Here is a 12,882-nt window from a genome sequence, read left to right on the forward strand (position 1 = left end):
ATTATCTGCTCAATTTCATGACAATCTTCAATTTCCAAGTGTTGAAGTTTAGAAAGCTGCCTAATTATAGCGGGGGAGAATATCTTTTTCATCTCTGAGCATTTAGACAAACAAACAACAGTGAGCTGTGATAGACTTCCATCTGACACATGGCCCTCCCAAATACTTTCCAATCTGAGCATATTGCTGATGTAAATTCTCTCCAAGCCTTTTAGTAAACCTTGTGTAGTTCCATGAGCATCAACAACTGTTACCATCTCTTTGCAACCTTCAATTATGCAGCACTGCAAATCATTAATATTCTCAATGCCAAAATCTAATAGACTCAAAGCTTCCTTGTGGCCAATGACTTCATATGTATCATTGGTGATTGCAACAACCAAAGTTCGGCCGCCGAACTCTGACTTTAGGCCGCCGAAAGTTCTTTTTTAAAAGAATAGTTTCTTCACCTCAAATGGTTCGGCCGCCGAACTCTAAGCTTAGGCCGCCGAACCTGAGTTTTTCTGGGCACGGTATAACGGTTATTTCTGAACATAAACGGCTTTATTAGCATTTAATGCACCCCAACGGTCATATTTATGATAGAACTATAAATGCAACTTGTTTTTGTTGTTGTGAGGTTACAACAACCATCTAAGCAAATATTTATTGAGATTACAGCATTTTTCATTCTCTCTCTCTCAAAACCTTGAGCCAAAGCATTGATTTCTTGAAAGCTTGTTTTGAGTTGTAATTGGTTGGCTTTTCTGAGTGAGTAAAGGTTGATTGAGAGATTCTGTTGTTGTGAGTGTGGCATTGAGCAAAGAATTGCTCTTGAGTGGAAAAAGAGATTTGTAAAGAGCAAAGGCTTGCTCTAAGATTGTAAGGGTTTTGATCTTCACCCAAAGAAGATTTGATAGTGGAGTTGAACTCTCAAGTGGACCTTGAGGAGAGGACGTAGGCTTGGATAGCTGAACCTCTATAAATCTTTGTGTTGATTTTTCTCTTCCCCATTCTCTTCTAATTTCTTGTCTTTGTCATTAAATTTTTTATAAACCCAATTCACCCCCCCCTCTTGGGTTGCCTCAAGGGACAACAAGTGGTATCAGAGCTAAGTCTCCCTTTCTTGAAGATATAATTATCTTGGAGTAAAGATCAAATGGCAGCCCTCAATTCTCAAGAAGGTCAATCGGTTGTGAGACCACCTTTCTTTGATGGAAATGACTTTCTATATTGGAAAAATAGAATGTATTATTTCCTTAAATCGGAAGGAGTTGATTTGTGGGACATTGTAGAGAATGGGCCTTTCTTTCCCACAAGATTCATTGATGGAAACCAAGAGCAAAAACCTAAGAGTGAATGGAGTGAGCTAGAGAAGAGAAGGGTAGCCCTCAATGACAAAGCCATTCACATCTTGTTTTGTGCTCTTAGTAGAAGTGAGTACAACAAAGTATGCATGAAGTCCACCGCCAAGGAAATTTGGGATGCTTTGGTTGTCACTCATGAAGGTACCAATCAAGTCAAGGAAAACAAGATGGAATCCCTCATCTATCAATATGAGTTGTTCAAGATGAAATCCGATGAAACTATTAGCCAAATGTATGATAGGTTCATTGAGATCATTGGGGGGATGAAATCTCTTGGGAAGACATTCACAAATGAAGAGTTGGTGAAGAAAATCCTAAGATGTCTACCTAAAGAATGGCTACCAAAGGTAACTTCCTTAAAGGATGCCAAAGACTTGACCAAAGTGCAATTGGATGAACTCTTGGGGAATCTCATTGACTATGAGATGACTCTAAAGAGAGAGCAAGTGAAGGAACCTAGCAAGATGAAAAAGAACATTGCTCTAAGGGTAGCCTCCGAAGATACTAGTGAGGAAGAAGAAGAGATAAGTGAGGAAGAATTGGCCTTGGTAACTAGGAGAATAAGGAAGTTGCTTCTCCAAAATAAAAGGTTCATCCCAAGGAAGAATTTTAGAAAGGAAAAGGGTGAATCAAGCAAAAAGGAAGTAGTCATTTGCTATGAATGTAATAAGCCGGGTCACTACAAAGTGGATTGTCCCAAGTTGAAGAAGCCTATCAAGAAGTTCAAGAAGAAGGCCTTCAAAGCAACATGGGATGAGTCAAGTGATTCCCAAGAAGAGGAAGTTGGTGATGAAATTGCCAACATGTGCTTCATGGCTCTAGAGGAAAGCTCCGATGAGGTAACTACTCTTGATGACTTTACTTTAAATGATGATGATGTTGAGTTTTCATATGATGAACTTGTAGGTGCTTTAAAATTGATGAATGATGAGCTTGAAAAGAGTCATAGGAAAAATAAAATTTTGAAATGTGAGTTAGCTAGCTTTAAAAAGGAAAGTGAGAACTCACTTAAGGAACCTTTACCCTCAAATGATTCTTTACAAAAATCCTTAAATGAGCTCTCACTAGAAAATAAAAATTTGAAAAATGAAATCCTTGAGTTGAAAAATTCTCTTTCAAAATTTTTAAAAGGCAAGGACAAACTTGATGAGATTTTAGACTCTCAAAGGTCTCCTAGCATCAAGTATGGCATTGGCTATGATAAATCAACTCAAGCAAATTTTTCTAAAACCGTTTTTGTTAAAGCTACAAACTCACATGAACCTAAGGTTTCTAGCTCAAATGGAAATGTGCCTAAAGTTTCTAGTAGCAATATGTCTATGAGGAATGCACCTACAAGGAATGCACATGTACACCAATCCACTAGTTACAACACTCATATCAGACACACACCTAGGCAATTTGCATATAAGAGAAATGATCATTATAGAACACACACTTCTAGTTCACAAAATCACCACTCTAATCATATCTCTTGCTCACATGCTTTTAATAAGCAAAGGAGAAATGGCCACATGAGAACTCAAACACACTCACTCACCTATGGACCTAGAGTAAGAAGGTTCAATGGTCATTGTCACTATTGTGGCAAGTTTGGTCACACCAACTATAAGTGCTCTATTAGAAAATTGCATCTTGGATATGGTAGCATATGGAAATTGGATAGTGGAATGACTAACCCCCAAGGACCCAAGTACATTTGGGTACCTAAAAGTGTTTGAATTATTTCTTTTAGGTGTGCTTGAAATCCTCAAAAATTGAAAGCAAATGGTATCTAGATAGTGGATGTTCAAGGCACATGACCGGAAACTCAAATCACTTCATCTCTCTTGAAAAGAAAGACGGAAGTGGACAAGTAACCTTTGGAGATAATGGAAAAGGTAAAATTGTTGGTATAGGTAAAGTCGATAAGGAAAACTCTCCTATTCTTGATAAAGTTCTATTAGTTGATGGTTTGAAGCATAATTTGTTAAGTGTGAGTCAATTATGTGATAAAGGTTGTAGAGTTATCTTTGAGCCAAAATCATGTTTTGTGTCTAGAATGTCGGATAACAAAATATTGTTTGTTGGTGAAAGAGTTGAGAATATTTATCTTATTGACTTACAAGTTATGACTAACCAAGATATGAAGTGCTTTGTGTCTATTAGTGATAACTCTTGGATTTGGCATAGAAGTCTTTCTCATGCTAGCATGGATCTCCTCAAAAATTTGAGCAAAGATGAGCTAGTTGATGGTCTTCCAAAGATCAAATATGAAAAGGACAAAGTATGTGATGCATGTCAAATGGGTAAGCAAGTTAAGAGTTCCTTTAAAGCTATTAATAAGGTAATCTCTTCTAGACCTTTGCAACTCTTGCATATGGATTTATTTGGTCCAACTAGAGTAGCTAGTCTTGGTGGCATGCATTATGGATTTGTTATAGTTGATGACTACTCTAGGTATACTTGGGTTGTGTTCCTTGCTCATAAGGATGATTGTTTTGATGCTTTTAAAAGTTTTACAAAGAAAGTTCAAAATGAAAAGGGTTTTCAAATTTCTTCTATAAGGAGTGATCATGGTAGAGAATTTGAAAATGAAAAATTTGAAACTTTTTGCAATAAGTTAGGGATCACTCATAATTTTTCATCTCCTAGGACTCCCCAACAAAATGGTGTTGTTGAAAGAAAAAATAGAACTCTTTTAGATATGGGGAGGACTATGTTAAGAGAGTATAATTTACCTACTTATTTTTGGGCGGAAGCCATAAATACGGCTTGTTATGTTTCAAATAGAGTTTTAATTAGACCTCTCCTAAATAAAACTCCTTATGAGCTTTGGAATGGAAGGAAACCTAGAGTTAGTTATTTTAGAGTTTTTGGCTGCAAATGCTTCATATTAAACAATAAGGATAATCTAGGCAAATTTGACTCCAAAACCGATGAAGGTATCTTCCTAGGATACTCTATCTCTAGTAAATCATATAGAGTATTCAATAAAAGAACCTTGATAGTTGAAGAGTCAATGCATGTTGTTTTTGATGAATCTAATCCCTTTGCTTCTAGAAAGGAGGTATCTTGTGATGATGATCTTGTAGGTAACCTTGATGAGTTGACCATTGAAGATCCTCAATCTCATGGAGATCAATGTCAACCCAAGGAGGATTCAATAGAGGCAAAGGAAGATGAAGTTGGACTTCAAGAGCAACAAATGCAAATTACACAAAGTCAAGGAGTCCAACATGACTTGCCAAAGGATTGGGCCTACAAGAAGGATCACCCCAAGGATCAAATAATTGGTGATACATCACAAGGGGTAACTACTAGATCCTCTCTTAGACATGTATGTAATAATATTGCATTCATATCTCATATAGAACCTAAATCTATAGATGAGGCTATTGGTGATGAGAGTTGGGTTCTTGCTATGCAAGAAGAACTCAACCAATTTGAAAGGAACAAGGTTTGGACCTTAGTGTCTAGACCAAAACATCACCCCACCATAGGCACCAAATGGGTGTTTAGAAACAAGCTTGATGAAGATGGCAATATCATAAGGAACAAAGCTAGGTTGGTAGCTAAAGGCTATAACCAAGAGGAGGGCATAGACTATGATGAAACTTTTGCCCCCGTAGCTAGATTAGAAGCCATTAGAATCTTGCTTGCATATGCATCATACATGAATTTTAATCTCTTTCAAATGGATGTGAAAAGTGCCTTTTTAAATGGTTTTATTGAGGAGGAGGTTTATGTTGAGCAACCTCCGGGGTTTGAAAATCATGCCTTTCCAAATCATGTTTTTAAATTGTCTAAAGCTTTATATGGTTTAAAACAAGCTCCTAGAGCTTGGTATGAAAGACTAAGTAATTTTCTTTTGCAAAATGGTTTTTCAAAAGGCAAAGTGGATACAACTCTTTTTGTCAAAAATCATGAAAATGACATCCTTGTGGTACAAATATATATTGATGATATTATATTTGGTGCTACTAATGTGTGCTTGTGTGAAGAGTTTTCAAAAGTTATGAAAAGCGAGTTTGAGATGAGCATGATGGGAGAACTCAAATTCTTCCTTGGGCTTCAAATCAAACAAGCTAAGGATGGCGTCTTCATCAACCAAGCCAAATACACAAAGGAGCTAATCAAAAGGTTTGGAATGGAGAATTGCAAGCCAAGTAGAACTCCAATGAGCACAAACACCAAGCTTGACAAGGATGAAAAGGGTAAGCCTATTGATGAAAAGCTCTATAGAGGTATGATTGGAAGCCTTTTATATCTCACTGCATCTAGACCGGATATCATGTTTTTCGTATGTTTATGTGCACGTTTTCAATCATGTCCTAAAGAGTCTCATTTGCATGCCGTTAAACGCATTCTTAGATATTTACATGGCACATTGCATTTGGGGTTATGGTATCCTAGAAGTTCATCCTTTACTTTATGTTCCTACTCGGATGCCGACTTTGCCGGAAGCATTCTTGATAGGAAGAGTACCTCGGGTACTTGTCAACTTCTAGGACAATCTCTTGTTTCTTGGTGTAGCAAGAAACAAAATTCGGTTGCACTATCAACCGCCGAAGCCGAATATGTGGCGGCGGGTCTTTGTTGTAGTCAAGTCCTTTGGATTAAACAACAATTAAGAGATTTTGAAGTATCTCTTGATCACATTCCTATTAAATGTGATAATACAAGTGCAATCAATCTAACCAAGAACCCCATTCAACATTCTAGAACTAAGCATATTGACATTAGACATCATTTCATTCGTGATCATGTGTTAAATGGTGATGTTGTTCTTGAGTTTGTGGAAACAAACAACCAACTAGCTGATATTTTCACTAAACCTTTAAATGAAGAAAGATTTAACTTCATTAAAAGGGAATTGGGAATGCTAGATGGTGGTTATTGAGTGTATATTTTTTTTTCTTTGTGTATCCTTTTGAAAGCATGTCAAAATTGTTTGATATTTTTTTTAAACAAAAAGGGGGAGGGGAAGCCCAAAAATTCCAGGTTCGGAGGCACTTTCGGCCCCCTAACCTTCAATTTCAAGGGCAATATGAAAAGCGGGAATTTTTTTTTTCTTTTTTCTTTTTCTTTTTCGGCCGCCTAACATTTTATTCGGCCGCCGAACATTGTGAAGTTCGGCCGCCGAAGATTAAGTTCGGCCTCCTAAACTTGCCCAGGTTCGGCCGCCGAAGATTAGTTCGGCCGCCGAAACTGCGCGTTCCTTAAAAACCCCCGCGACAGCTCATCATCTTCCTCGCGCGACTCTCTCTCTCCCCGAAGCTTTCCCTCTCTTCCCCGTAGCTCTCCTCATCTCCCTGTCCCAAATCGCCCGTTTTAAGCCTCATTTCCCTCAAAAACTTCCATTTTTACTCTGTTTTTCCCTCTGAAACACCAAAAATCAGCTTCGTTTCTCCCCACGAAACCCATTTCGAGTTTTTTCCATTTGGGTAAGTTTTCGGTTTTTCTTCTTTTTTGATTTATTTTCTGTTGCTTTGATATTGTTGATAGCTGGGTTTGTTGATTGAAGTTTTACTCTGTTGCTTTGATATTGTTGTGATTAGCTGGGTTATCCTATTGATAGTTGCATATTTATAAAACTGCCTATTTTTTTTTTAATTACTCTGTTAAAATGAGCATAAGGCTAGCGGGGTTGTTTGTTGTTTTACCAATTGTTTTTGAATGATGTAGGCAATTTTTTTTTTGCAGTAACTGATTAGCTGGGTTATTGATAGCTTTTTTTTTAAACTGCCTATTCTTTCTCTGTTTTGTTGCTCTCTGTTAGCTGAACAAAAATTAGCTGGGTATATATACATATATATACATATAATATTTCTTTTTGCTCTCTTTATAATGCATTTTGTTAGCTGGATTGAGTTGGTTGGTTTTGTCTTAGATACTTGTTTATGTTTTTGCAAACGATGGAGTATCAGAATTTTTCTCTGGTTTTGAACATGACCTTGGCTCTGAATATGGCCTTGGTGCAGTAACTGAGTAGCTGGGTTATCTTATTGTTGTGATTAGTTGGGTTATCTTGTTAGCTGGAACTTTATATATCAATACATGCCTGTGATGCTTATTGGTTGTGATTGTGATTATGGGTTGAGTTTGTGGTAGTGTGTTGCTTATGGGTATCTTTTCTGTTTTTATCATTTGCCTCTGTAGCTGTTGGTTGGGTAAAATGGGTAGAAAAACCACAGCCCGTAGACACCCGTACTTTAGAGGTCAGTCTAGTAGGCAGTCTAAGCCTCCTAGGTCCCCCTCTCCAGACCCTCCTACCTCTCCACCCTTTGAGTTTCCTGTTATTAGAGAGGGTGATCCTGCTTTTCAGCCTTTTTCTCTCAGGTTTGTTCATCCTGGGAGAACAATTCATCCCAACAGTGTTCAGCTTTTTCGTACTCAGGGTTTCCTACAGCCCTTCATTGTTCAAGGATGGGAGCACCTTCTTATCACTCCATCCGACACCCATCCTAGGATTGTTAGGGAGTTCTATGCAAACCTACACACCTTCACCCGTCACACTCCCCCTCACCTAGTCAGTTTTGTAAATGGTCAGAGGGTTTACCTCACTCCTGACATCATTGCTCGTCACCTAGGTATCCCCAACTCTGGGGCAGTTGTCTCCACCACTCATAAGTGGATCACTGGTGAGGTCTCTTCCCTTCACCAGACTAGGGTCATTTCAGGAGACGTAGATCGTGAGGCGCCCTCTAGGCTTAAGGCATGTGACCTCAACACTCTCCCCAAAGTTGTTCACCACATAGTCACCTATGAGATTCTCCCTAGATCGGGTCATAGGACTGCACTCTCCTACTCTGACATGTTTGTAGTGTCTTGTCTGCTAGAGGGTCGAGCCCTTAACCTGCCACATATTATGATTCACTCTATAGCAGACTCCCTTAGGCTGAGTCGAGGCTGTCTCCCCTTTGGTCGTCATCTTACTCTTCTTCTCCGAGCCCTAGGTGTTGACCCAGGTACCGAGTCGGCCTTACCTTTGTCTAGTGAGTACACCCCCTATACTGAGGCTACCCTCCACCACATGGGTTTGACTAGGAGAGGCAATGAATTTTATAATTCTAGGAGAGATTTTGCAGCTCGCAGAGCAGCACATGCAGCAGCACAGGCACAGGATGGTTCTGATGAGGAGTCAGATGATGCTTCTCCTACTGATCTTGAGACAGAGCGAGCTCCCAGAGGCGATGCTAGTACCGGGCGGTCCACCGAGCAGGGTACATCTTCACGGATTGCATCTGATCTGTATGATGCCATGGGTCGTCTGGAGCTGCAGGTTGCTCAGATGTTTGATCGCCAGGCTCAGATGTCTGATCACCAGACTCAGATATCTGATCGCCAGACTCAGATGGAGCAGCAGTTAGCACGACTTACAGACCAGCAGCAGACCCTAATCGAGCAGCAGAGCCAGATCTTGCACCTTCTTCAACAGTCATCTGGAGTGCCACCTCCTCAGCCTCCTCAGTGATCTGTTTGTTTATTTGGTTACTTTTGTTTTCCCCTTTTGTTATTGTGATATTTTTTTGATGATGTCAAAAGGGGGAGAGATGGTATTACTTATGTATACATTTGATAATTTTTATGGATATTGGCTATTTTTATTTGACTCGTCTGGATTAAATATTTTTCTCTCTTGGTTTGTGGATATTGTGTGTATTCATTTGAGATGCATTTTTGTTGGGACTCATTCATTCATATAGGATCCATTACATCTCATAGCATTGCATTGAGTCAAAACCTCCCTTATGTGCCTTCTCACTTTTTAAATATGGCATAAAGTATTTTTAACAGGGGGAGCACATTAAGGGGGAGAATTTTTTTTAAATGCACACACTACACTTATGATTATTATCCTAATGTTTACCAATTGTTTGTCATCATCAAAAAGGGGGAGATTGTTGGACCTAAATGTCCTAATCCTTGTTTTGATGATTAATAAACAATTGGTGTGCTACTAATTATTTCCAAGAGTGTTTGTATTGAGCTTGCAGGTCCCTTATTGAAACAAATGATATTGCTTCAATCACAAAAGTGAAAAGTGCCATTTTTGGAAGCATACTACGAGAAAGGGATCATAAAGTATTTTTATTTATTATGCTTGTCATTTTATTCATTGTGAATTTCAAGTAATTAATTGTGATGGCTCAAGGGTTCTTTCACTTCTAAAAGTTCTTTTAGATATGGCCACTTTTTTGAAGTACTTGACTTTCAGGGACCAAAATGAAATTTTCCAAAAGAAGTGATTTTGAAAATATTTTTCATCAAAATGAAAGATCTAAAAATATAGGTTACAAATATTCAAACGGATTGAAAAATGGATTTTTATAGCCTAAGTTATGATTTTTCAAAGATTTAAAGAAGAATTTTTGTGCCCCCTAATCAACCTTCGGCTTCCGAAAGTGAGGAACAGAAACGAAAGTCCCATAGGTTCGGCTGCTGAACATTGACTTTAGGCCGCCAAAAGTGGATTTTCAACCAGCCCCCTGAAGTGCAACCTTCGGCTTCCGAAAGTGAGGGACAGAGACGAAAGTCCCGCACTTTCGGCCGCCGAAAGTTTAACCTTCGGCCGCCGAAAGTTTGTTCTAAGTCTGCCTCCGAATCCAAAAGTTCGGCTTCCGAAAGAGAGGAACAGAGACGAAAGTCACCCAAGTTCGGCCGCCGAACTCTGACTTTAGGCCGCCGAAAGTTCTTTTTTAAAGGAATAGTTTCTTCACCTCAAATGGTTCGGCCGCCGAACTCTAAGCTTAGGCCGCCGAACCTGAGTTTTTCTGGGCACGGTATAACGGTTATTTCTGAACATAAACGGCTTTATTAGCATTTAATGCACCCCAACGGTCATATTTATGATAGAACTATAAATGCAACTTGTTTTTGTTGTTATGAGGTTACAACAACCATCTAAGCAAATATTTATTGAGATTACAGCATTTTTCATTCTCTCTCTCTCAAAACCTTGAGCCAAAGCATTGATTTCTTGAAAGCTTGTTTTGAGTTGTAATTGGTTGGCTTTTCTGAGTGAGTAAAGGTTGATTGAGAGATTCTGTTGTTGTGAGTGTGGCATTGAGCAAAGAATTGCTCTTGAGTGGAAAAAGAGATTTGTAAAGAGCAAAGGCTTGCTCTAAGATTGTAAGGGTTTTGATCTTCACCCAAAGAAGATTTGATAGTGGAGTTGAACTCTCAAGTGGACCTTGAGGAGAGGACATAGGCTTGGATAGCTGAACCTCTATAAATCTTTGTGTTGATTTTTCTCTTCCCCATTCTCTTCTAATTTCTTGTCTTTGTCATTAAATTTTTTATAAACCCAATTCACCCCCCCTCTTGGGTTGCCTCAAGGGACAACAACTATAAAATACCAAGTGCACATATTTGTAACAATGGAATCTATTTCAAAACAAGTTTTATGTTAATAAAGAACCTTAATACTCAAATTATATTAGGAAATCCATTCTTACAAATGTTGTATCCTTTTAAGGTAACACAATTAGGTTTAGAAACTAATGTATTAGGACAAGACATCATATTTAAATTTATAGTACCAATTAATTACCATGATGTAAATTTATTTCAACAAGAAAACATAAGTAAAAGAAATAATTTAGAAAAGCAGATTAAATTCTTAAAACAAGATTTACATTCAGTAAAAATAGAAGAACAGTTAGAAAAACCTCATATTCAACAACAAATAAAAGAAATTCAAGAACAATTTGAAAATGATTTATGTTCAGATTTACCAACAGCCTTTTGGAATAGGAAACAACATATAGTTACCTTACCCTATGAACCAGACTTTAAAGAACAAGACATTCCTACAAAAGCTAGACCAATTCAAATGAACCAAGAAATGTTAGAATTTTGTAAAAAAGAAATTCAAGATTTATTAACCAAAAACTTAATTAGACCAAGTAAATCACCATGGTCCTGTGCCGCTTTTTATGTAATCAAAAATACTGAAATAGAGAGGGGTGCACCCAGATTAGTAATTAATTATAAACCATTAAATAAAGTTTTAAGATGGATCAGATACCCAATACCAAATAAACAAGATCTTTTAAATAGATTATATAAAGCAGAAATCTTTTCAAAATTTGATATGAAATCAGGATTTTGGCAAGTACAAATAGATGAAAAAGACAAATACAAAACTGCATTTACAGTACCTTTTGGACAATATGAATGGAATATAATGCCATTTGGATTAAAAAATGCACCAAGTGAATTTCAAAAGATCATGAATGATATATTTACACCATATACTTTTATCATAACTTATATAGATGATGTTTTAGTATTTAGCCAAAATATTGACCAACATATTAAACATTTACAAATTTTTTATAAAGTCATAAAACGGAATGGACTAGTATTATCTAAACCAAAAATGAAACTATTTCAAATAAAAATTAGATTTTTAGGACACGAGATTTTTAAGAATACTATTGTACCAATACAAAGAAGTATAGAATTCGCAGATAAATTTCCAGATTAAATAAAAGACAAAAATCAATTACAAAGATTTTTAGGTTCATTAAATTATATTTCAGATTTCTATCCTAAGTTAAGAATATTTTGTAAACCACTTTATAATAGACTGAAAACGAACCCGAAACCATGGACAGAAGAACACACTAGAATTATTCAAGAAATCAAAAAATATGTAAAAAATTTACCATGTTTGAATATTTGTAATCCTAATTTTCCAAAAATAGTAGAAACAGATGCTTCTGATCAAGGATATAGAGGTATTCTTAAACAAAGGATAAATGAAAAAGATTTTATTATTAGATATTATTCAGGATTTTGGAATCCTATTCAAGAGAAATATTCTACCATCAAAAAGGAAATTTTATCAATTGTTTTATGTGTAACAAAATTCCAAAGTGATCTTTTAAACCAAAAATTTACCATTAGAGTAGATTGTAAAGCAGCCAAAGATGTTTTGACCAAAGATGTAAAAAATTTAGCTGCTAAACATATCTTTGCACGATGGCAAGCTTTTTTGTCTATCTTTGATTTTGATATTATTCATATAAAAAGAACTGACAATTCTATTGCTGATTTTTTAACCCGTGAATTTTTACAGGGAAAATGACTGACAAGGGAAAAGAAGTAGAAAAGATCTCTTTGAGATCACATACCAATGTGACTAAGACAAATTTGACAAATTTACAATTATTTAACTCTGGACAAGCTTCTGTTCATCGACCAATATATACTAGTACTTCAAGCATTATGCATAGACCAATGAGCCAAATGTCAAGTGCCCTTATTACTCAACCAAGTTATCCCAGACCTAGGTCACCAAGACCCAATTTTGTTTCACTCAACAGATTCAGCCCATTACAAACTCCTATCAAACCAATAACACCTTCTACTTTTAAACAAGCAGTCACTGGCCCATCTTCTTCTAGCCCAAGACCAATAATCTCATCAGACCAATCTCAAACAGAATACAAATATAAAGCTGTTGAAGACTATATTCTTACCATAGAACCCGAATATTGGGCTCAAAATCCTAACTTAAATGTATACCAACTTTGTGATTCTATTT

This window comes from Manihot esculenta, chromosome 10, assembly GCF_001659605.2.
Source record: "Manihot esculenta cultivar AM560-2 chromosome 10, M.esculenta_v8, whole genome shotgun sequence".
NCBI lineage: Eukaryota > Viridiplantae > Streptophyta > Magnoliopsida > Malpighiales > Euphorbiaceae > Manihot > Manihot esculenta.